General features: G+C 43.4%; 2 long non-coding RNA genes across 15 annotated transcripts; both read left to right on the top strand.

Moving 5' to 3' along the window:
• Positions 1-7341: 7341 nt before the first annotated feature.
• Positions 7342-15249, top strand: LOC123111178 (uncharacterized). Of its 14 annotated transcripts, none has more exons than XR_006454258.1 (14): positions 7342-7542; positions 7631-7747; positions 7827-7866; positions 8986-9705; positions 10165-10331; positions 10686-10782; positions 10868-11021; positions 11215-11358; positions 11660-11755; positions 12381-12460; positions 12745-12795; positions 12896-13065; positions 13444-13531; positions 14746-15249. It is a non-coding gene; the product is annotated as an uncharacterized lncRNA (long non-coding RNA). The 14 variants fall into 14 exon arrangements; XR_006454248.1 differs by having other exon boundaries at positions 12890-13065; XR_006454254.1 differs by lacking the exon at positions 12381-12460 and adding an exon at positions 12341-12380 and having other exon boundaries at positions 12890-13065.
• Positions 15250-18617: 3368 nt separating this feature from the next.
• On the top strand, positions 18618-22575 carry LOC123111179 (uncharacterized). The gene is made up of 3 exons (XR_006454259.1): positions 18618-19347; positions 20092-21059; positions 21169-22575. It is a non-coding gene; the product is annotated as an uncharacterized lncRNA (long non-coding RNA).
• Positions 22576-24569: the final 1994 nt, after the last annotated feature.

The following is a 24569-nucleotide window of genomic DNA, read 5'->3' as shown; positions in this document are numbered from 1 at the left end:
GAACGGCGTTTTAGTCATCTTGCCCATGAGGCACGGTTCGCAAGTACCAAGTGATTCATAATCAAGTGATTCCAAAAGCCCATCAGTATGGAGTTTCTTCATGCGCTTTACACCGATATGACCTAAACGGCAGTGCCACAAATAAGTTGCACTATCGTTATCAACTCTGCATCTTTTGGTTTCAACACTATGAATATGTGTATCACTACTATCGAGATTCAATAAAAATAGACCACTCTTCAAGGGTGCATGACCATAAAAGATATTACTCATATAAATAGAACAACCATTATTCTCTGATTTAAATGAATAACCGTCTCGCATCAAACAAGATCCAGATATAATGTTCATGCTCAACGCTGGCACCAAATAACAATTATTTAGGTCTAAAACTAATCCCGATGGTAGATGTAGAGGTAGCGTGCCGACCGCGATCACATCGACTTTGGAACCATTTCCCACGCGCATCGTCACCTCGTCCTTAGCCAATCTTCGCTTAATCCGTAGTCCCTGTTTCGAGTTGCAAATATTAGCAACAGAACCAGTATCAAATACCCAGGTGCTACTGCGAGCATTAGTAAGGTACACATCAATAACATGTATATCACATATACCTTTGTTCACTTTGCCATCCTTCTTATCCGCCAAATACTTGGGGCAGTTCCGCTTCCAGTGTCCAGTCTGCTTGCAGTAGAAGCACTCAGTTTCAGGCTTAGGTCCAGACTTGGGTTTCTTCTCTTGAGCAGCAACTTGCTTGCCGTTCTTTTTGAAGTTCCCCTTCTTCTTCCCTTTGCCCTTTTTCTTGAAACTGGTGGTCTTGTTAACCATCAACACTTGATGCTCCTTCTTGATTTCTACCTCCGCAGCTTTTAGCATTGCGAAGAGCTCGGGAATAGTCTTGTTCATCCCTTGCATATTATAGTTCATCACGAAGCTCTTGTAGCTTGGTGGCAGTGATTGAAGAATTCTGTCAATGACACTATCATCAGGAAGATTAACTCCCAGTTGAATCAAGTGATTATTATACCCAGACATTTTGAGTATGTGTTCACTGACAGAACTATTCTCCTCCATCTTGCAGCTATAGAACTTATTGGAGACTTCATATCTCTCAATCCGGGCATTTGCTTGAAATATTAACTTCAACTCCTGGAACATCTCATATGCTCCATGACGTTCAAAACGTCGTTGAAGACCCGGTTCTAAGCCGTAAAGCATGGCACACTGAACTATCGAGTAGTCATCAGCTTTGCTCTGCCAGACGTTCTTAACGTCGTCAGTTGCATCAGCAGCAGGCCTGGCACCCAGCGGTGCTTCCAGGACGTAACTTTTCTGTGCAGCAATGAGGATAATCCTCAGGTTACGGACCCAGTCCGTGTAATTGCTACCATCATCTTTCAACTTTGCTTTCTCAAGGAACGCATTAAAATTCAACGGAACAACAGCACGAGCCATCTATCTACAAACAAACATAGACAAGCAAAATACTATCAGGTACTAAGTTCATGATAAATTTAAGTTCAATTAATCATATTACTTAAGAACTCCCACTTAGACAGACATCTCTCTAGTCATCTAAGTGATCACGTGATCCAAATCAACTAAACCATGTCCGATCATCACGTGAGATGGAGTAGTTTCAATGGTGAACATCACTATGTTGATCATATCTACTATATGATTCACGCTCGACCTTTCGGTCTCCGTGTTCCGAGGCCATATCTGTATATGCTAGGCTCGTCAAGTATGACCTGAGTATTCCGCGTGTGCAACTGTTTTGCACCCGTTGTATTTGAACGTAGAGCCTATCACACCCGATCATCACGTGGTGTCTCAGCACGAAGAACTTTCGCAACGGTGCATACTCAGGGAGAACACTTCTTGATTATTAGTGAGAGATCATCTTAAAATGCTACCGTCAATCAAAGCAAGATAAGATGCATAAAGGATAAACATCACATGCAATCAATATAAGTGATATGATATGGCCATCATCATCTTGTGCTTGTGATCTCCATCTTCGAAGCACCGTCGTGATCACCATCGTCACCGGCGCGACACCTTGATCTCCATCGTAGCATCGTTGTCGTTACGCCATCTATTGCTTCTACGACTATCGCTACCGCTTAGTGATAAAGTAAAGCAATTACAGGGCGTTTGCATTTCATACAATAAAGCGACAACCATATGGCTCCTGCCAGTTGCCGATAACTTCGGTTACAAAACATGATCATCTCATACAATAAAATATAGCATCACGTCTTGACCATATCACATCACAACATGCCCTGCAAAAACAAGTTAGACGTCCTCTACTTTGTTGTTGCAAATTTTACGTGGCTGCTACGGGCTTTAGCAAGAACCGTTCTTACCTACGCATCAAAACCACAACGATAGTTCGTCAAGTTGGTGCTGTTTTAACCTTCGCAAGGACCGGGCGTAGCCACACTCGATTCAGCTAAAGTGAGAGAGACAGACACCCGCCAGCCACCTTTAAGCACGAGTGCTCGTAACGGTGAAACCAGTCTCGCGTAAGCGTACGCGTAATGTCGGTCCGGGCCACTTCATCTCACAATACCGCCGAACCAAAGTATGACATGCTGGTAAGCAGTATGACTTGTATCGCCCACAACTCACTTGTGTTCTACTCGTGCATATAACATCAACGCATAAAACCTAAGCTCAGATGCCACTGTTGGGGAACGTAGTAATTTCAAAAAAAATCCTACGCACACGCAAGATCATGGTGATGACATAGCAACGAGAGGGGAAAGTGTTGTCCACGTACCCTCGTAGACCGTAAGCGGAAGCGCTATGACAATGCGGTTGATGTAGTCGTACGTCTTCACGATCCGACCGATCCAAGTACCGAACGTACGGCACCTCCGAGTGCAGCACACGTTCAGCTCGATGACGATCCCCGGACTCCGATCCAGCAAAGTGTCGGGGATGAGTTCCATCAGCACGATGGCGTGGTGACGATGATGATGCTCTACCAGCGCAGGGCTTCGCGTAAACTCCGCGACGATATGACCGAGGTGGAATATGGTGGAGAGGGGCACCACACACGGCTAAGGAACGATCCGTAGATCAACTTGTGTGTCTATGGGGTGCCCCCTGCCCCCGTATATAAAGGAGCAAGGAGGGAGGCCGGCCGGCCCAAGGGGGGCGCGCCAGGGAGGAGGAATCCTCCTCCTAGTAGGAGTAGGACTCCTCCTTTCCTACTCCTACAAGGAGGAGGAAGGAAGGGGGAGAGGGGGAAGGAAAGGGGGGCGCCCCCCCTCCTAGTCCAATTCAGACCAGAGGGGGGAGGGGGCGCGCGGCCCATGCTGGCCGCCCCTCTCTCCTTTCTCCTAAGGCCCATAAGGCCCATTACTCTCTCGGGGGGTTCCGGTAACCCTCCGGCACTCCGGTTTTCTCCGAAATCACCTGGAACACTTCCGGTGTCCGAATATAGTCGACCAATATATCAATCTTTATATCTCGACCATTTCGAGACTCCTCGTCATTTCGTGATCATATCCGGGACTCCGAACAAACTTCGGTACATCAAAACTTATAAACTCATAATAAAACTGCCATCGTAATGTTAAGCGTGCGGACCCTACGGGTTCGAGAACTATGTAGACATGACCTAGAACTATTCTCGGTCAATAACCAATAGCGGACCTGGATGCCCATATTGGTTCCTACATATTCTACGAAGATCTTTATCGGTCAAACCGCATAACAACATACGTTGTTCCCTTTGTCATCGGTATGTTACTTGCCCGAGATTCGATCGTCGGTATCCAATACCTAGTTCAATCTCGTTACCGGCAAGTCTCTTTACTCGTTACGTAATGCATCATCCCGTAACCAACTCATTGGTCACATTGCTTGCAAGGCTTATAGTGATGTGCATTACCGAGAGGGCCCAGAGATACCTCTCCGACAATCGGAGTGACAAAACCTAATCTCGAAATACGCCAACTCAACATGTACCTTCGGAGACACCTGTAGTACTCCTTTATAATCACCCAGTTACGTTGTGACGTTTGGTAGTACCCAAAGTGTTTCTCCGGTAAACGGGAGTTGCATAATTCTCATAGTTACAGGAACTTGTATAAGTCATGAAGAAAGCAATAGCAATATACTAAACGATCAAGTGCTAGGCTAACGGAATGGGTCATGTCAATCACATCATTCTCCTAATGATGTGATCCCATTAATCAAATGACAACACATGTCTATGGTTAGGAAACATAACCATCTTTGATTAATGAGCTAGTCAAGTAGAGGCATACTAGTGACTATATGTTTGTCTATGTATTCACACATGTATCATGTTTCCGGTTAATACAATTCTAGCATGAATAATAAACATTTATCATGATATGAGGAAATAAATAATAACTTTATTATTGCCTCTAGGGCATATTTCCTTCAGGAGGAACAAATAAAGAAATTATTGGCTGCTCATCTAATCAGACATAGCCAGAGCCCTTATGCAACACCTGTTATTTTGGTAAAGAAGAAAGATTCTTCTATGAGGTTATGCACTGATTTCAGAAAATTGAATTCTCTCACAATCAAGAATAAATTCCCTATACCTATAATTGAAGACTTGCTGGATGAGTTACATGGAGCAAAGTTTTTCTCCAAAATTGACCTGAGATCTGGTTATCACCAAATCAGAATGAAGCCAGATGATATCCATAAAACTGCCTTCAGAACTTTCCTTGGACATTTTGAGTATTTGGTAATGCCATTTGGGTTGTCCAATGCACCAGGCACCTTTCAAGCACTGATGAACCAAATATTCAGTCCATATCTGAGGGTGTTTGTCCTAGTGTTCTTTGATGGCATCTTGATTTACAGTAAAACATTGAAAGAGCATGAAGAACATATCAGGATTGTGCTGCAAGTGCTCAAAGAAAATCAGTTGTTTGCAAAACTCTCTAAATGTGTATTTGCTGAAAAACAAGTGGAATATCTGGGGCACATTATTTCTGCTGAGGGAGTGGCTACAGATCCCAAGAAAATCTCTGCAATTGCTGACTGGCCTGAACCTGATAATGTCACTAAACTCAGAAGTTTCCTGGGATTAGCTGGTTATTACAGGAGATTTATTAAGAACTATGGATTGATTTGTAGGCCACTGCATGATCTCTTAAAAAAGGGAAAGTTCTCATGGGAACCAGCTCACACTACAACATTCTCTCAACTCAAGCAAGCAGTTATATCAGCTCCAGTTCTGGCATTGCCAAATTTCTCTAGCCATTTGTGCTAGAGACTGATGCATCAGGAAAAGGAATTGGAGCTGTACTTATGCAACAAGGAAGACCACTGACTTACTACAACTCAGCTCTATGTCCTAGAAATGCTGCTATGTCCACTTATGAAAAAGAAGCCCTTGCCATACTGGAAGCATTAAAGAAATGGAGGCATTATCTTTTGGGAAATGAGGTCATAATTAAAACAGACCAACAATCCTTGAAATTCATAACAGATCAGAAACTGACTGAAGGAGTTCAGCACAAGTTAATGATGAAATTACTGGAATTTAACTTCACAATCCAGTATAAGAAGGGAGCTGAAAACAGAGTGGCAAATGCACTATCTAGGTTATTACCTAAGTGCATGGCCATATCTTCTCATATACCAACTTGGACAGAGGAACTAGTGGATAGTTATTTGAAAGACCCTGCAAGCAAAACACTGCAAGAGAAGTTGTTGTTGCAAAAAGATGATTATACCATGCACTCTGGTATTATCAGGTTCAAAGGAAAGATTTTAATGGGAAAGGTCACTGAGTTGAGAAATAAATTGCGTGCAGCTCTTCATAGCTCTCCTGTTGGAGGACATTCTGGTGTTAGAGCAACTTACCAGAGAGTTAAAGGAATTTTCTACTGGCCTGGGTTAAAAACTGATGTAGAAAATTTCATTGCTGCCTGTCCTACTTGTCAAAGAGCTAAAAGTGAACACTGTTTGCAGCCAAGATTATTGAAACCCTTACCAGTTGCTGATATGGCCTGGGAACACATTTCTATGGATTTTATAGAAGGCTTACCAAATTCTGGAGGCAAGGAAGTGATAATGGTAGTGGTGGATAGATTTACCAAATATGCACATTTTATTCCATTATCACATCCTCACTCAGTGCTAACAGTAGCTCAAGCAGTGGTGGACAACATAATCAAACTTCATGGCACACCAAAACTGATAATCTCTGACAGAGATAGGATCTTCACTAGCAAGCTCTGGAAGGACATCTTTGCAGCTTTGAAAGTGGAGTTAAGATACAGTTCAGCTTACCATCCCCAAACAGATGGACAGACTGAGAGGGTTAATCAATGTCTGGAAACTTATCTCAGATGCATGACAACTCAGGAACCAAAGAAATGGAGTGCTTGGCTGCCCTTAGCTGAATTTTGGTACAACTCCACTTACCACACGGCTCTAAAAATGTCACCCTTCCAGGCATTGTATGGTTTTCCTCCCCCCTTGATTGCTGAGTTAGCAATACCAGGTCCAGAGGATGCAGAAGCTCAGGATTTCTTAACTGCAAAACAGAGCATGTTGGACCAGCTCAAGACAAATCTGTCACAAGCTCAGAGCAGAATGAAAAGATTTGTTGACATGAAAAGAGTGGAAATAAGCTTTGAAATTGGGGATTTAGTATATCTCAAAATGGCACCCTACAGATTCGTAGCATTTGGGTTCCGAGGAGCAATCAAATTACACAACAAGTACTATGGGCCTTTTCTGGTAACTCAAAAAGTGGGCAAAGCAGCATACAAGCTTCAGTTTCCACCACATGTGAAAATTCATCCAGTTTTTCATGTCAGCCAACTAAAGAAGCACATTGGAAGCAAAGCAATTCCTAGCCCCAATCTGCCTATGGTGAACGAGGATGGTACTGTCAAAACTGGACCAGTGGCAGTGTTACAAGTCCGGCAAGTACCTAGAAACAATCTTCCAGTTGTGCAGTGGTACATACAGTGGGAAAACCTCTCTCCAGCGGAAGCAACTTGGGAAGATGCTGATTTTATCAAGTATACATTTACGGAGTTCTTCAAGGCAACATCACAAGCATGGCGAGACGCAAATCAAACACCCTGAGGACATGTCGTTTCTGAGAAGGGGGCAATGGCATGACTGAACTTGCAAGTGTCGTGTCGTTAAGATTCAGTTATCCAACGGTCCAGAGTACTCCTCGCGATACCGCTTCGTCGAGAGCCGTAGATTCATTTAACTGTACCGTTATAAAGTAGTTACTGTTACTTTTCACTTGTCGGTAACTAGTTGCCTATATAACCAGCCGGGTTGTGGCTGGCAGATCATCTCTCGATTATTCCAGACTCGCCTAGATGGCTTGCGATATACTCAAACCTTAAGCAATAGCAAATATCTCAGATATGAGGTTTTCTCTACATCCAATTCTCGTGATTCTCCTCACTTAAATCCGCATAGGCATAGATCGGTCCTGATAGCGCCCTCCTGTGCGCTTCCTCTCCAAGTACCCTCTGCTGCCGCGTGCTTGTCCTCCGTGTGTTGCCGGTGAGATTTCCTTCTCTCTTTTGCTCTCTTCCAGGGTCCTGTTCTCTTCCTCACTACTCCTCTTCTTCCTTCAATCTCTCCTGTTCAGCACCGTGGAGATGGGTACACGAACTAGGCAGGCCACGGGACGACAGCTGCTCTAGCACCCACCTCGTGAGGAGGGGTTGAGTACAGCTCCCAGTTCACGGAGGAGATGCCAGCACAGGTGAGCTCTTTCTTTCTACTTTCCCCATCTTCCCATGGTGCCCTGAGCTCTCCCTAATTTTTTTACGGTTTGGTGGCAGAAGTCACTGGATGCATGCCCAAGAAGCCCAACACGGCCAGGTGAGTGTATTTTAGATACCTGATATATATAACAACACAAGTTGTTATCCAATATGCGAAGAATCATATGTATTTTTTTTGTACATTTTATGGTTACATTGATACTGTTCTCCTGCAATTGTTAATAGCCTTAGACAGTATTGGCCAACTGGAAATTTAAAAGTCAAAAAATCTCTGTCGAAATTGAACTGGTGTGATTTACAACTCCAACGTTGGAACATGCCATCTTCCACTAGCTATTACAACTTACTGGAAGGCCTTGACAAAAATATTCTCTGTCGAAATTGGACTGGTGTGATTTACAACTCCAGCATTGCAACATGCCATCTTCCACTAGCTATTACAACTTACTGGAAGGCCTTGACAATGAACAGAGATAACTAAGATGGATAGTAAGTGGAGTACAATATAGGAAATGTGCAGATGAGAAATAGCTAATACCTTCGACATATTTATCATATGATTATTGTTTTCTTTAACCCGAAACAGTCGAGCATGGCTCCACTGCATTTTTATGAAATTGTGACAATATGATTACTATTTGAACACTTTTAGTCTGATGCCATTCTTTTGTAAAAGAGTGATCTTTTTTGTTTACTATTTACTTTGTCTGAATTTAGTATCTACTCTGTCCAGCTATATCATTTCAATGTCATCAGATTTAGGTTCGCATGGTAGCTAAAGAAAATGAAAAGTCAGCCACCATATGCCAATGCCACTCCTATTCCCAGTGATACAACATCTAATATTATCAGCTAATCAATTTCATGAGTGATATCGTACTATATTTCTAAAACAGAGAGGTCTGATTCTGATGTGGTGTGAGGCAAATTTCAGTTTAGTACAATTCTGGAAGAGTTCTACTTGACTGTCCTGGGTCCCGAAGTACAGAGCAGTGACACTTCATAGATCATGGGAACTAACATAGTTTTTTATGTTTCCCAGTTGGAAAAATGCACTACTACGTACACGTCTAGCTTGCTTCTCACATACTGAAATTATTGATATTCAATAGTTGAACCTACCAAGTAGTAATTTGCAATTTTCTTCTTATATACAACACTTTGTTCTGTAGGAATTTCCAATTTGTCATTCTAACCAAGACAAACCATTTTTCAGGTTGACATTGTTGGAGTAAGTTGCTATTCTTCAAAGGACCTGTGGTCTTGGAGAAACGAAGGAGTTGTGCTCCATGGCGAGGAAAATAATTTGTCACATGACCTCCACAAATCCAATGTCCTGGTGCGACCCAAGGTGGTCTATAACAACCGGACCAGCAAATATGTGATGTGGATGCACATAGACGATGCGAACTACACCAAATCCTCAATCAGCGTGGCGACGAGTGATTCTCCCATGGGACCATTCACTTATCTCTACAGCAAGCGCCCACATAACTACGAAAGCAGAGACATGACCATTTTCAAGGATGATGACGGGAAGGCCTACCTGATATATTCATCCAAGGGCAACAACGAGCTCCACATTGCGCAGCTAACCGATGACTACCTCGACGTGACCGACGGCATGCGAAGAATTCTCGTCGCACGGTATCGAGAAGCCCTCACGCTCTTCAAGTTCCGTGACACCGACTACATGATAACCTTGGGTTACACCGGCTGGGCACCGAACACTGCAAGGTGAAGAAAAATTCAGATGGGAAACTACACATATATACTGTATGCTATACAAATATTGCAACATACATGGGTGCCAATGCGGATGTCGATGTTGCCTATTGTATGTTTGTTGATTCTGTTTGAGGCACATATGTTTGTTGATTCTGTTTCTGGGTTGGCCCTTGAGGGGGAGAGGAAAGCAAACTTCAGCATGCTTCAGGTGCATATCCTCTGTTCCTTGTGCTCGTCTCCCTAGATAATTTGGAGCATTGTACGTTTTGTTAAATATGATTAATTACTTAGTTTAATGGCAGTTGTGAAATGTAGAGCACATCCGTGCTTGGTTTTACTTCATTAGTAGCTGGCATTCAGTAATTAATATGAAAGTATTTGTGAAAGTTAGGCCCAGAGAAAGTGTGCCCTGTTTTTCGCAGATAACTGCTTCTTGTTATATACTATGACCAAATTCAGTAGGCTTGTACAATAAGCTTCATTGATTCACTTACAAAAGCTGAACTGCTGTTGTGTTAATGCATTATAGTCATCCTTAAAGACCTTGTGGTTGGTTGCCATGTCTGCCAAATAATTGCTTGCTGAAGCACTGGTCCTAAACCTATAGTTAGGCTCATGACCTGTTCATTGATCCGTCTGGCTGACAATATTTATCTGCCATTGGCAGATTTCTGCTCTTTGGTTGGCAATGGTCCGAATGGAGGTCAAACTAGCATTCCCCCAGGACAGACCGCCACTTTCCGTCATTTCGGCTGCAAAGATTGCAGGTGTTTCCATAATCATTGATCCGACCCTTGCCTCAGGTTCAGTGCCCACACTACACTTCAGTTCTGGGTAAGTGATCAATGTTTAATTATACCTTTTAGGTTCCCTCCCTCTCTCTGATTAACTACCACATTTCCTTTACTTTATACAAGAACTGTGGACACTTTATTACAGTGATATATGTTTGAATAGTTTTTTTGAAGAGCTATATATGTTTGAATAGTTACTGTAGTTGACTCTGAAGATTGGCTCTTATTTTAATCTCCTCATCCTAATATTCCTGGTTCCAGAAAATTGTGTTGATGGCACTGACGACTGTTAGAACATCATGTGTGAACCAAAAGAGTTTTATTTGTGAGATATGACAGTATTTTTGTATGGTATTTTGTAGTGTCTCAGTGAAGCTGTCATGATTCTGCACAGGGATTTTATACATGGTGTCAACACAATTCTCCGATACATTGCACGTGCTGCATCTGTTTCCAGCTTCTATGGCCAGGACGATATTCAGGCAGCACAAGTATGTTCTGGTTTTACGGTGTTTGTCATTGATTTTCACTATGATCTCACTGTGTCCTGAGTTGCTATTGTTTGCAAATCTGTAGGTTGACCAATGGCTCAAGTACACACCACTCATTCTCTCAGGCTCTGAATTTGAAGCTGCTTGCTCATTTCTTGATGGATACTTGGCAAATCGAGCCTTTTTGGTTGGTTATGGTCTATCAATTGCTGACATTGTCGTGTGGTCAAATCTCACAGGTAATTTACCTGGCTTCTTTCATCATTGAGTAATTTATTGGTCTCTCCCTCTCTTTTTGTCTTGCCTTAAGAGGTCACAACTCTTTTCTTCAGGAACCAGTTTTTCTTGTATCACCATGCAGTACCGTGCCGATTCAATATGACTAATTTACTTGAACTAATGCCTTAGTATGTATGTTAATAATTTGTGCAGGTCACCATGGTTCCATTGTCATATCATTCCTCATATGCTGCTGTTTAGCATCACAAAAGAAGAAGGCCAGAGTTATTTCTTCCTTTTGGATATTTTCCATCATAACTAGCAGCCAATCTGAGCCGAATATCTGAAGCAATTTCTGTAAGTTAAGTTCCGGTGCTCCTATATTTGAACTAGAATCTTAGCGCTTATTTTGTCCACGTCAAGGTTTCTTTGTGTGCAATTGAAAATTATGTGAGAACTGGGTTTTTACTCCAATACCCCAATTTTAGCAGATATTGAAAACCTCGAGAGTTTGGTGCCATTTGTCACGCTTGTATACTTAATGCTATTCTTTGTGTCTTCAATAATGTCTCACCATTTGTACAACTCAAAAGAGGATTTCCCATGAACATTTTAGCACTGCTCTTACCTATCGATCAAAAAATGTTATTCTCTACAGGTTAAATTTGTTTGAAGATGATACTATGCAAGATGCGTAAGCTGGGGATGGCATGGCAGTGCATGCTGATGCTGTCGGTCAAGAAGTACCATACCGGTGAGTACTCCCTCTAGGCCGCTTCTTCGATTTGCTCTTGTTGAATGGCAAGTTTATGCTGGACTAGGATCAGATTCATGGCGTTTGGTGCATCCGCACTAAACTTCTTGCTGGATTTGGTAGGGAGAGATATCCTTTGGTTTCTAAGTAAACTTGAACAATGATGTAGCTTCCCAAATTTCTCTACACCCAGGCAAATTTTAGCATGGTCCCTCTCATCATTCAAATATTTTGTGATGCCTATGCCTCTGTTCTTATCTTCTGGAATAATTTAAGATCAACACAGTGATTTGAAAATGCAAACAAGCACAACCGGATGTTCCATGTCGATTGGTATATTTATTTCTCTTTTAGATTCCCCTAAATGAAAGTTGCAATGACGCTTGATTATTGTATATACTAATATGGTGGGCTTGTTAGGTTCAATTTGTGGTGGCATTCGGTTCTTTGTACAATTCTGCTGAACGCTAAAAGAATTAGCTTATTTAATTTCTTCCATTTGTTGTGCCTGCCACTGATATTCTCTATGGTTCCCTTGGTTGCCGCTCTTGCCTTCCCTGCCAATGCTTCCTCTTGCCATGCTAGCCATGTGTGGCCTCACCTTTGTTTATCAATTCGTGCGCAGGTATGGATCGGTGATGTTGTCGATGCCCATAGAGCCATTGCCTCATGCATGATGTGTGTTTTGTGTGTGCCAGTTTGCCGGTTAGTGAGTGATAATATTCGGATGGATGTTTCATCGGTGTAGCAAGTGATCAGCAATAGACAGCTCTTACTTTTGGATTGAAGTGCAGATCTTGCTAAAGAGTTAACTATGGACTCATTTATGTATTCTTATGCCCCAATGCTTCATTAAGTATTCTTATTTCTGCAACATAAAATTATTTCTTACCATCTTCTATTGTTTCCTCTGTTTTTATCAGTTATTCAGTGAACACCACATAAAATTATTTCTTACCATCCTCTATTGTTTCCTCTGTTTTTATCAGTTATTCAGTGAACACCACATGTCACATGAATTTTTGACTACTTGTCTACAGGTAATTGGTTAGAATCAGTTTCTTGAGTTTGCTTGCTTAGCATGTAATATTTCACACTCACTAATTGTATTATTTCACGGTTGGCAATTGTTAGAATCAGGTCTTGAGTTTGCTTGCTTAATCGTCCCTGTGTAATTGCTCACCAAGCTCGCCAATTGTGAGTTTGTCCCACACAATGGAGTTTCTATGAATTTTTGTAGTCCAAAATTCTTGGAAATTCTCTTGTTGCTGTTATAATGTGGGTGTGTTCGGCTTCCTTCTTCATTAAAGGTGAGTCCTTTCTTTCAGGTTGGCCAACATGATGTTGTTTCTGCTGGAAAATAATTCGTTATGCAATTATGGTTAGGTTGTCCTTTTTCCTTCATAACTGCGTTTAATGGGTAGCGGGTAGCTGTTATGCTCACTTTGCTCAAAGCAAGGTTGTGTAGCCGTGCTATTTTTGTGCTTTAAGAAGTAAGCCGACACCAAATCAGTAATCCTGTGCTTCTGCTTTGTTGGCCCAAAGTCACTTAAGTTTTTTTCGTGTTATCTTTACTCTTTAGCCATTCCAAAACATTTATCTGATTTTGCAGTATTGCAGACCATAGAATTACAAGTTGGCCATATTTTTGAATGTGTGAACCTCACATAGATGTCGTGCGAATGCAGTTTGACAGGAGTCGTAAAACCAACGGATAAGAGACTGTTTGATGGTGAAAGAATGTATGCTCGTGGTGACTACCTCAAGTGTGCCAGAGTAAGAATTTGTCACAATTTAGTTTAAGAAGACTATATTATTGTTCTGCAATATTACATGCTTATTACATGAAGAGGACCCATTTGGCAACACTTAAATCATTTTATGGCGCCTTTGTTTCTGATCTACTCCCTCCGTCCCAAAATTCTTGTCTTACATTCATCTAGATACGGATGTATCTAATACTAAAATGTGACTTGATACATCCGTATTTAGACAAATCTAAGACAAGAATTTTGGGGCAGAGGGAGTACAAAACAACTTTTACCCAGGCTTGTTATTTCTAATTCATTCTTTTTCCCTGCTTGCTTATTATAACACAAGCCATCATGACTACTATCAATCATACACACCTTTTCGATATACTCCCTCTGTCCAAAAAAGCTTTTCCCAAGCTTGTCCCTCAAATGGATGTATCTACTATATACGGAGCAAAATGAGTGAATCTACACTAAAATATGTCTATATACATCCGTATGTAGTCCTTGTTGAAATATCTAAAAGACTTATATTTAGGAACGAGAGGAATATACATTTACTATTTCAAGTTTTCAACCATAACTTATTGAATGAAATTGTAAGCATCTGCAAATTGGTCACCGATTATAATTACAAAGAGGATTTTATATAGGCCCTATTTTCATTTTGATCTGTTCATGACACCCTTGCATTAATATTGTAGACATTGCCTATTCATCTTCAGATGTTCTGTTCAGTGCAAATGCTACATGTATGTGCTTATTACGTCAGCATGGGTGATATGTTTGATGCCCGTATAGAGATGCTACTTTATTTTATAGTTCATCTTTTCCGGTCATTTCTTAATAATCTCCATTATTATTAATGAAATGGCACCATAATCCGTCATATGGTGGTAGGAAATGTGGTTACATGGAATTCTGTATCTTCTTAGATAAAAAAAAGGGCAACCTGGTGCATGTAGCTCCCGCTTGCGCAGGGTCCAGGGAAGGGTCCGACCACTTTGGGTCTATAGTACGCAGCCTTTCCCTACATTTCTGTAAGAGGCTGTTTCCAGGACTTGAACCCATGACCTCATGGTCACAAGGCAGCAGCTTTACCACTGCGCCAAGGCTCCCCTTCTTAGATAAAGGACTATTATAAAATAAAATATGTATATGAATTTCGATATCTCTTGGTTATTTTATATATACATTACATATTATTTCTAACCAATTTCTTGGTATTTACTTAAGGTATGTTTGTTTGGGCTGCAATTTCCATGGCTGCAGCTGAAGGAGCGGCTGTAGCCGGTGATGAAGAGAGGCACTTTGCATTTGCCCACCAGAAGTACAGATCGGTAAAGTACAGAGAAGCTTCAGAGCATGGCAACATTGTTTATGAGAAGATCACGACAAACTACTTCTTGGAGTTACTACTATCAGTTTATGACTTGGTGCTAGCTGAAGCTTCTATTTTCTACCCAAACTGCTATTAACACAAAAAGTTAATGGTATTTCATAACTAATGGATTGAGCAGCAACTCTAGCGATCCAGAATTTTATCCTAAGCTGCTATTAAACTCACAAGAGGGAGCATTTTAATAACAAAAGAACTCTAGCCATGCTTTTTGATATACTACGTATACGTATGATGTACTAGCAGTTCCTATTTTGTAACTATTGCGTACTAGAAAATTGAATTGGCAATGTATTCATAAATATGATGTATTAAATTATGTCCTGAGAGGGATTTGTTCATTTTCAAAACTAAGTTGGATGAGCTTAAATCACTTTCACCAGTACAAGTTAAATATGCTTTTAAAATTCTACTAGTACAAATGCCCATGCGTTGCGCCGGACGAAATATTAAATATAACTTGGTCCACGTGCAATTATGAAACACGTTTTTAATCTAATTTTTGCAAACGTCAGAAATAAGGTTACACCGAGTATTTCTTTTTGGACCATGAAATTTGGACATACCCTAATAGTGTTTGTCATGACCTATTTCAGCTCCACACTTTCATTTCATCCGATGAAAAAGTAGTAGTGTATGAAAGTCTTTCAATCAATTTTTAGTTGTTGTTCAGAAAAACATGAATATGTTTTTTAGAAGGTGTTTTTTTAATTTCAATAATATTTTTTAAAATAGAATCATTTTGATGGTGACGAACATTTTGTTGGAATATTATATTTCATTTGTAATTTATTTTGCACTATTTTTTGGGCTTGGTCCATTGAAAGACTTATGACATACACATAGACAACACCCATATGAACTCGATCTTTCTTCCTGTTTCCCATTCTTCTTCCCCTCTGTTAGGACAGCGCCGACGCCGCCTCCCTTGTCCCGTCGTTCTCGAAGGACGAGGCCAAGAAGAATAGCGCTTCCAGCGGCCGCACCGTTGTCCTCCGCCCGTGCCACCATATCAACGGGACCTTGGGCGGCTCCCTCTACCTTCCTATTCTCTCCCACCCATCTGGAGTAAGAAAGCCGACCATGGTGAGCTTGCCATGGAATTTAAGCGGCTCCACTGTCCACATTATGTCAGGCAATGTCATTGGCAATTGGGGGAAATCCATATATGAGAACATCAGACATCTCATTTCCTCTTTCCTCACATCCCACATAAAGCGGAGCTTCAGAATTGCAGTACCGTGGATATTTTCAAACTGAATAGACCGTATAGAGATGGTACCAAGAAAATATTATAGACAAAGGTTTTCCCACATCCATGACAACAGAGCAGTCAGGTGACCATCTTAGAAAGTGCCTGACTAATGACATTTTTTCCACAACCAAAAGCACCAAATAGCACCATGTTCCTCCAAAAACTGAGGGGAGCGATACATCACACACGCTGGAGCCATTTCAAATTAGATGAGCGCCCTCGCCAACGGTGGCTGCGGTATGTCCATCTGATCACAACGCGTTCGGACATGGTCAATTCCATGGCGATGGGATGACATCCACCACACGCCTTGCTCGTCGCGCTCCTCTATGTTGATGTTTCGGAGCCTGACAGCATGGAGCAGGCTAGACTCTGAAGCACATCAACTCTGGTAGATTGACGTTTTGGAGCCTGACACCATGGAGCAGGCTAGACTCTGAAGCACATCAACTCTGGTAGATTGACGTTTTGGAGCCTGACACCATGGAGCAGGCTAGACTCTGAAGCACATCAACTCTGGTAGAGCCGTTAGAGGGATGCACTGCTGATACCATGCGCCAACATACAACAGCAAGAAACAGGTGCATTCAAACGGCCTCACATACCAAATTATTTTCCCTTTCAATACACACTCTTTGTGAGCTTGTCATAGTAAAAACAAAAGGGAAAATACTTGAAACCAACGGGAAGAAAAAAAAATAATTACATGATTTAGAATTGTATATAGAACAAACCAATTGAAGTCTATAAGTGCAGCTCTAAAACCCAAGTATTGAAACTTCAATGGGAGAGCATACATAATATTAGAGACAAACCTAAAAAAATATGGATGCCATGGTTACCTTGGAGGAAAAAAAATCATATGAAGCTTTATATTCCAAAATCATCGATCTCTCCCTTCTGAAACACATCAAACAGAACCTGTATAACATAACTACTACATACAACTATCTTATTTTTGCATTGGCAGATTCCTCAAAATCGTAGTACAGAGCTAGCAAGAAAAGATTATACACACTATATAATAATCATGATTTTGAAAAATCTGAAAGTTGGTAAAACAAAAAATACAAATGTATTAGGAAATATCAGTAGTCAGTCCTCGTACCTTTGCTTGAGCATGATACACATTACAATTAGATATACCAGGCAAGTAATCTTAAATTCATCGCTTAGTTTATTCATAAGAAACAAACATTACTTCATCTGAATCATCTCCACCAGAAACATAAACAAAATCCATTGGCTAACATGGGGTGCCTTAAAAAATAACTGTAACGCCTCCTCTTAACATCAAACTGAACTTGCTGCATGGTAGTTGATGGTAGATGTAGAGAAAGCAAGCTTGCTGCAGGGTGCTATTGATAGAGATGCAGGGTGCCATTGAAGGAGATGCAGACCAGTTGGTTCTGTTCCGCTCCATACAACGCAGTCTGGTGATCTATAGTAGAACATAGAAAACACTTTTTTCTTGAATCTGACATTGTACATCAAGCCAAATTAGTGGGGCCTCTGTGATTAATCCAACAGGCTGGAGTACACACGCTCTCTGTCGCCATCGTCTTCCTCTCCGCATCAATCTTCTCCACCCTCTGGACACAGATTTCTCCAACACGCTCGTAGGCACAACACCAAACAGGTGATGCTCGTGGTTCGTGGCTAGTAAAAGCAGAGGTGCGCACCAGAGGCTGGCCGGGCGGTGCGAAGATGCGTGCAACGGTACAAGGATGGCTCAGCAGCAGGGCGGACGGGGCACAGGTGGCTGGCCCGCCGCTCGGTCCCCAGCCCGCACGGCCGCGCGGGACTCCCGCACCGGCGGCAGCCCCAAGGGCCTCCAAGCCGATGCTCGACCCGGCACGGGGGAGGGGCTGGCCCCGAGGAGCGGGGAGCCGGCGAATCCATCGGCTGGGAGCTGGGCGGCGCCCTCCATCATTGCCGTGGGAGGGGCTGGCCCCGAGGAGCGGGGAGCCGGCGAATCCGTCGGCCAGGAGCTGGGCGGCGCCCTCCATCATCGCCGTCGTTTGGGGAGGGACGCGGTCCCGGTCGAGGCGGTGTGGGGCGGGCGGCGCGGGGGCAGGAGATGGCGGCGGGATGGAGGTGGAGATGGAATCGAGGAGGCCTGGGCGGTCGTTTTTTTTTCTTTTCTCTCTTCGGTACTGGTTCGGGTCTGATGACTTATGAGGGGACTGCTGATGCAATTTCTATAAAATAGGAGAGCCTTTGTGTAAAAACACCGCAACGTTGAATAAACCACACTCAACACGCGCTTTATTATCTTTTCCTAATCTATCTTTAATCTTTCCTTAACCTTTTCTTAATCTCTCTCTAATAATAAAGCATGGATTGTGTCTCCGGGTTCACCGTCGCAGCGATTTTGTCAAAAAGTCCTTATGCCTTTTGGTATTCAACCCGCGGTCCGTCACTAATCTGTCACGGAAAAACAATTCGCTGGAAAATCTACCTGGACGCATCTGCCTCCTCGGCTCAACCCTGGCCTGTGCCCAGGCCGAGCCAAATCCCCCCGCCGCCACACCACTTGCCCCCGCCGTCGACCTCAACCCGCCCGCCGCCGCGGCCGCACCTCTGCCCACTCGCCGCCCCCGCCGCAGCGCTCGAGCGCAGCTTCTGGATCAGGTCAACGCGGCGGCTCGAGTGGCTGGGGACGACGCGTCTGATCGATGCAGAACGGTGGCGGCGGGATCCAGCGGGCGCGGGAGGAGGGATCCGGCGCGGTGGCGCGAAGCCCTTGCAGGTGGAGGCGATCCTTCATGGCTGGTAGGGAGGGGTCCAAGGTCATGGCAGGGCTTCGGTTTTTCTGGTAGAAAACAGAGATAGAGGAGGATCCAGGGAGGAGAAGAAGGAAGGGGAAGAAGGAAGGGTGCGACAGGGGTGAGTGTGCTGCCGCCTGCCGCGCCCAAGGCTTGATCTACCGCCGCCTCTCCTCTTCCTATGCTGGCTGCGACACGTCAGATCTCGAGCCGCTGGCACTTCTCCACTGTCCATGGGCCATGGCTGCTCTGATGCATCAAATCCCTCAGCTTCCCGGCGCCTCTCCATCTCTTCCAGGTTGATTTACAACGGGGACCGTCCATAACAAAGGTTGCACATTGATCTGCTGTAACATTGGCTGGGTGTTCTCTCCTCGACTCTACTAACACTCTGGAGTTACAAGCAATTACATCAGGTAGATATATCTATCTTATTTTTTCTTGCTTTGTGCTGCATTGATTTTATTGATAAACGGGGAGAGGTAGGTGAGCTGTTAGCACATCTTGGCCACCACCGATTTACGTAGAGGACGAATAGACATGCAGACTAAGCTCCAGGGATTTCGGTAGTACATGTCATGTTTATCCCCACTGTTGAATAATCTTTATATAACTTTTTTTGCAATACTTGGACCACAGGAGCAATTCGTTCTATATAATTTGGTCGGGATTGTGCCTTTGCAGTCAATTTATAGAAGGATAAGATGTATCGCAATATCTTTGACTTGCTTCTCTGTGATGTGAAGTAAGAAAATAGAATATATAATATTAAACTATCTTTTTCCTTTTTTAATGTCCCTATCTTACTCATATAATCCAATTGGCATTCGCTAGAGTTTCTGTTGATGAAACATTTGTTTTGTGATGTCAGGAGGTTTTGTTTGTGACTTTGCAATCAATATTTGTAGATACGGTTCGTAGATCATGATATCTGCACAATCTCTATCTACGTCATGTCATTATATATTGTATTAATGGGTTGTGTTAGGGTTATTTTATCAACTGCTGGGTTGTTGATATACATTACGGTTTAATTCTTACACCAATTAATGTTGACTTCGATTACCTGTAGTAGGTTGAGAGGCTTCTCCTCTCATGATTTACTCTGATCAGTTTGCTTGGCTCCATGCTCCTCATGATTTCTTTGAATTTTTCTGTAGGAGCTCAATCAAAAATCACCTAAGCAAATATGTCTCTTCTCTATAAGGGTTGCATGTGGAATTTGAGGAGAATCTGTGCACCTCATTGGACTCCTTGATGTTGCTCTGATCATATTGTGTAAATATATTTCTAATAAAGCAATTGCTCGATGGTGTACATGTTAGAAATAACAAGATGTAATCATCAAATGTGAGAGATGGCAACATCAGATGGGATGGTATGTACTGTTGTGATCGTCAATAGGTTAGTCTTTCATTCTGTTGCAGCCAGTATGTTTTTTGTTATGGAAATAATTACGAAATATCTAATTTCTATGTACGTCCTATATATATATATATATATTTGGATTTGTTAACGGTCACTGCGTCTGGTCTTTCCCGAGCCTCTGATTGTGATTCGTGTTCTTTTGCTATGCACATTGGAATTTGGGAATGTTACCAACGATTGGAGTTAACACTATTCATTCTCTGAATGGATGGAACATTATGTGTTATCAATTGCAGAGACTGACAGCCTTCTCATATGATGTATAGGTATCTTACCAGAGAGAAAATACGAGGAAAAGCTCTAGATGTTGTTGCTAATTTTCACTTGCAAAATGGAGCAGTGAGCTACCCACTGTCACCCCATTCAGTTTTAACTTTAAATCTTGATCCTGAGTATTGGATGCGGCTGTTTGGGCTCAGACTTAAGAAATAAGATTTTTTTTTCTTTGGTCTTCTACCTGAAATTAGAATTCTAATACTTGTCCCAGAACCACATTGTAATTTTGTTTTCTAACATGTTGTACTGTTGCGTTTCTCTGTATGAACTTTGGCTTAATTATATTGACTTTCAAGGAGTATCTATTTGAAACAATTCAGTGGACATTACTAACAGCTGAACACCACTTTTATTTTATGGTAGATGGTTGAGAGAATAAACTGGATGACCCACAAATCCGAGAAGGGCATTGAACAAAGTGGAGGTATCATGGTCAATTATGCTTTTAACTTTTATCGAAACAAACGTCAATCTGGATACCTTTGGATGGCTTTCACGGACACTAGCTTCTCTAACACTATCAATATGTTCAGGTTGGACGATATAGAAGAATATGCATCGTTTTATTTGGCTACAGGGATTATCCATACGTCACCTAGCCTCTCCTAACATGTTGAGGCTATAGCTCTGTGCTTGGCTGGTATGAGATTCTACATCTTATGCTATGGCAATGACCTTTTTCCTCTGTTGTACTTCAGTGTTATTACCGGTGTTTTCATTCTATCTTCAATAAACTGCCGGCATATTAACATCATCTTTTTTGCGAACAATATTAACATCATATTGACATAGTTGCAGTGTGAAATCTCTGGAGTTAGATCTTAAATAGTTTGTGCCTTTCTTTTGCCCGGTGCAACGCACGGGCATTTGTACTAGTAATAATAAAGCACGGATTGACTCCGTGGGTTCACCGTCATAATACGCTTTTTCCCGTGAATTTACGCTTTCAGTTTTTTCACCTATATTATTTTCTATATCCGAGGTGGTACTATTTTACCTGCGTATCTATACCTAATACGTGTCAATAAAAGTGAGACAGGCCTGGTAAAAGACTCTTCGTGAGCGAATCAACCTATGGTTGAGTTGGTTAGGTGGACAGTGGTATCCCCAACCCACCAGGTTCAAATCCTGGTGCTCGCATTATTCCTGGATTTATTTCAGGATTTCCGGCGATGCGCTTTCAGTGGGAGGAGACGCTCCCGTCGACGACGAGGCGCCTACGGTGACTTCGTAAATCTCAAGATGATATGCCGGCTCAGTCTCTCGGAGGTGCTCATAGGGGTAGGGTGTGCGTATAATTATTTAGAACAAGCATCAAGAGTCATCAGGTTGAGGAAGAGCTCGCGTGCCCAATTTGTCGGCGGGGTCGTCCGCTGCATGACGTAGACACTCCAACAAGGTTGAGTTGGCGGCTAAGCTTTGCAACGAGGAGCGCTCCGACACAAAATCAGCATGGCAAATTGGGGAGTCCATGGAGGAGACTGTCGGGCGAGCCAAAGCCAAGAGGAGTCGGGATCATATGGAGGCGCGCAATCAGGGAATGAAGCGACTGGAACGGCAAACATCTGTGTGGCGTAGAGCCAGCAGGTGGGTATGGACTTACTCCGGACTGGTGTCAGCAGTGGAGATCATTGACTAAGGCTTCAGATATAGATGCATTCGATTTTCTATGTGCTAGAGTACGGGCTTCGGCTTCATCTTTTTCATGATCCTAATGGATAGAGTCTTATCGGAGGATATTGTGTTTTGGTGCTAGGTGGTGGTCTGTGTGTTTGTGTCTTTGGGTTGCTTGTTGGCCTGCGCGCCACTTATGCTTGGCCTGCGTGACATGTAACACTTAAACTTAGTCCTTGGTTGTGTCCGGTTTGTGATATGGTTGTGATCATGTTGAACTCTGTATGGTGGCTTTATTTGTAAAGTCAGGCATATGACTTTCCTCTAAAAAATGGTGGACGTTATGGAGGCCGTGAGGCCGTGATGCAGGGGCAAATATAGTCCTGGCCATCTCCGGCCCTAAAATCTAGGGCCTAGGCCCGATGGGCTTGCCCATGGGCCGGGCTTGGGCCTGAGTTTTGAGCCCACCAGCAGGGCCTGGACGGGCTTGAGCTTGGCATATTAGCATTTAAAGGAAGAGGCCCGACCCACGACCCTAGGCCCTAAGGGCTTTTCAGGGCTTTTACCAGATGGGCCGAGCTTGGGCTTGAAAAGTAGGCCCGATGATAGGGCCTGGGAATCAATTTTCTGCCACAGGCTTTTTTAGGCCCGGCCCATGGCCAGGTATGGGCAAATAAGACTAAACCCTGTTTCAACTCATGTCGGGGCTGCACGCTCATCTGTGGTGGCACCATTAAGATGTATGCGAGCATCATGGACGATCATGACAACCGGCTGCGATGGGCTCCCTGCCCATCTATTCTGGCGCTATCGATATGGAGGCTAGCATCATGGATATTTATTTATGGCCGCCATTGCAACGTCGTCTTCACTGTTCTCCCTCAGTCAATGGCATTGCCTCGACGTGTGTTGAGATCATAGTTGCCTCGCTCAAATCATGTCGGAGTAATGGGCCACGGGTAGGCTAACCCGAGTCCCAGAACCTTTCAAGACATCGGGGCAAGCTGCGCCCCTCAAGCACCTGCGGCGACTCCAAGATAAGCCGAGTCCAAGAGGCGACTCCAAGACGAGCCGAGTCCAAGAGGCGACTCCAAGACGAGCCGAGTCCAAGAGGCGACTCCAAGACGAGCCGAGTCCAAGAGGCGGCCTTAAGACAAGGCGAGTCCCAGAAGCGACTCCGAAGAGACCGACTATGGGGAGTCGGCCCGCATGGCCACAGTGCGCCGTACCGACGGAGATCTCCGTCCGGCGCGGCACTGTCGCCATGCCGGCCCTGACATCAGCCCTTGGGGGCGGAGCCCTGTACCCACGACGGCCTGTCTGTACGGCCCGGAGACGGCAGGGCCTACCAGTCAGCGAGAATACTGAAGACGGCGGGAGCGCCAAGAGTCGGATCCGTTGGGAGTCGGCCCTCGAGAGTCGGCCGGCCCCTCCACGGGCCCCACACGCCATTAACCAGAAGCGACGGGGGAATGGCGACAGTGATCGCCCGTCAGGCGGCGGCACTGTTGCCATGACCCCATGACCAGGCCCGTGTCATTAGAAGCACGGCTACAGTAATCTGCAGCCGACACGACCCGCCCGCGGCGGACCAGGGCTGACGTCCCCGTACCAGGCCAGTCGGCGGGACCCACTGAAGGAAATATGCCCTAGAGGCAATAATAAAGTTATTATTTATTTCCTCATATCATGATAAATGTTTATTATTCATGCTAGAATTGTATTAACCGGAAACATGATACATGTGTGAATACATAGACAAACATAGTGTCACTAGTATGCCTCTACTTGAACTAGCTCATTGATCAAAGATGGTTATGTTTTCTAACCACAGACATGTGTTGTCATTTGATTAATGGGATCACATCATTAGAAGAATGATGTGATTGACTTGACCCATTCCGTTAGCTTAGCACTTGATCGTTTAGTATGTTGCTATTGCTTTCTTCATGACTTATACAAAGTTCCTTCAACTATGAGATTATGCAACTCCCGTTTACCGGAGGAACACTTTGTGTGCTACCAAACGTCACAATGTAACTGGGTGATTATAAAGGTGCTCTACAGGTGTCTCCAAAGGTATATGTTGAGTTGGCATAATTTGAGATTAGGTTTTTTCACTCCGATTGTCGGAGAGGTATCTCTGGGCCCTCTCGGTAATACTCATCACCTAAGCCTTGCAAGCATTGTAACTAATGAGTTAGTTATGAAATGATGTATTACGGAATGAGTAAAGAGACTTGCCGGTAACGAGATTGAACTAGGTATTGGATACCGACGATCGAATCTCGGGCAAGTAACATACCGATGACAAAGGGAA

Source organism: Triticum aestivum, chromosome 5B, assembly GCF_018294505.1.
Source record: "Triticum aestivum cultivar Chinese Spring chromosome 5B, IWGSC CS RefSeq v2.1, whole genome shotgun sequence".
Lineage (NCBI taxonomy): Eukaryota > Viridiplantae > Streptophyta > Magnoliopsida > Poales > Poaceae > Triticum > Triticum aestivum.
The sequence above is the reverse complement of the archived record's forward strand: the minus strand, read 5'-3'. Positions and strand labels throughout refer to the sequence as shown.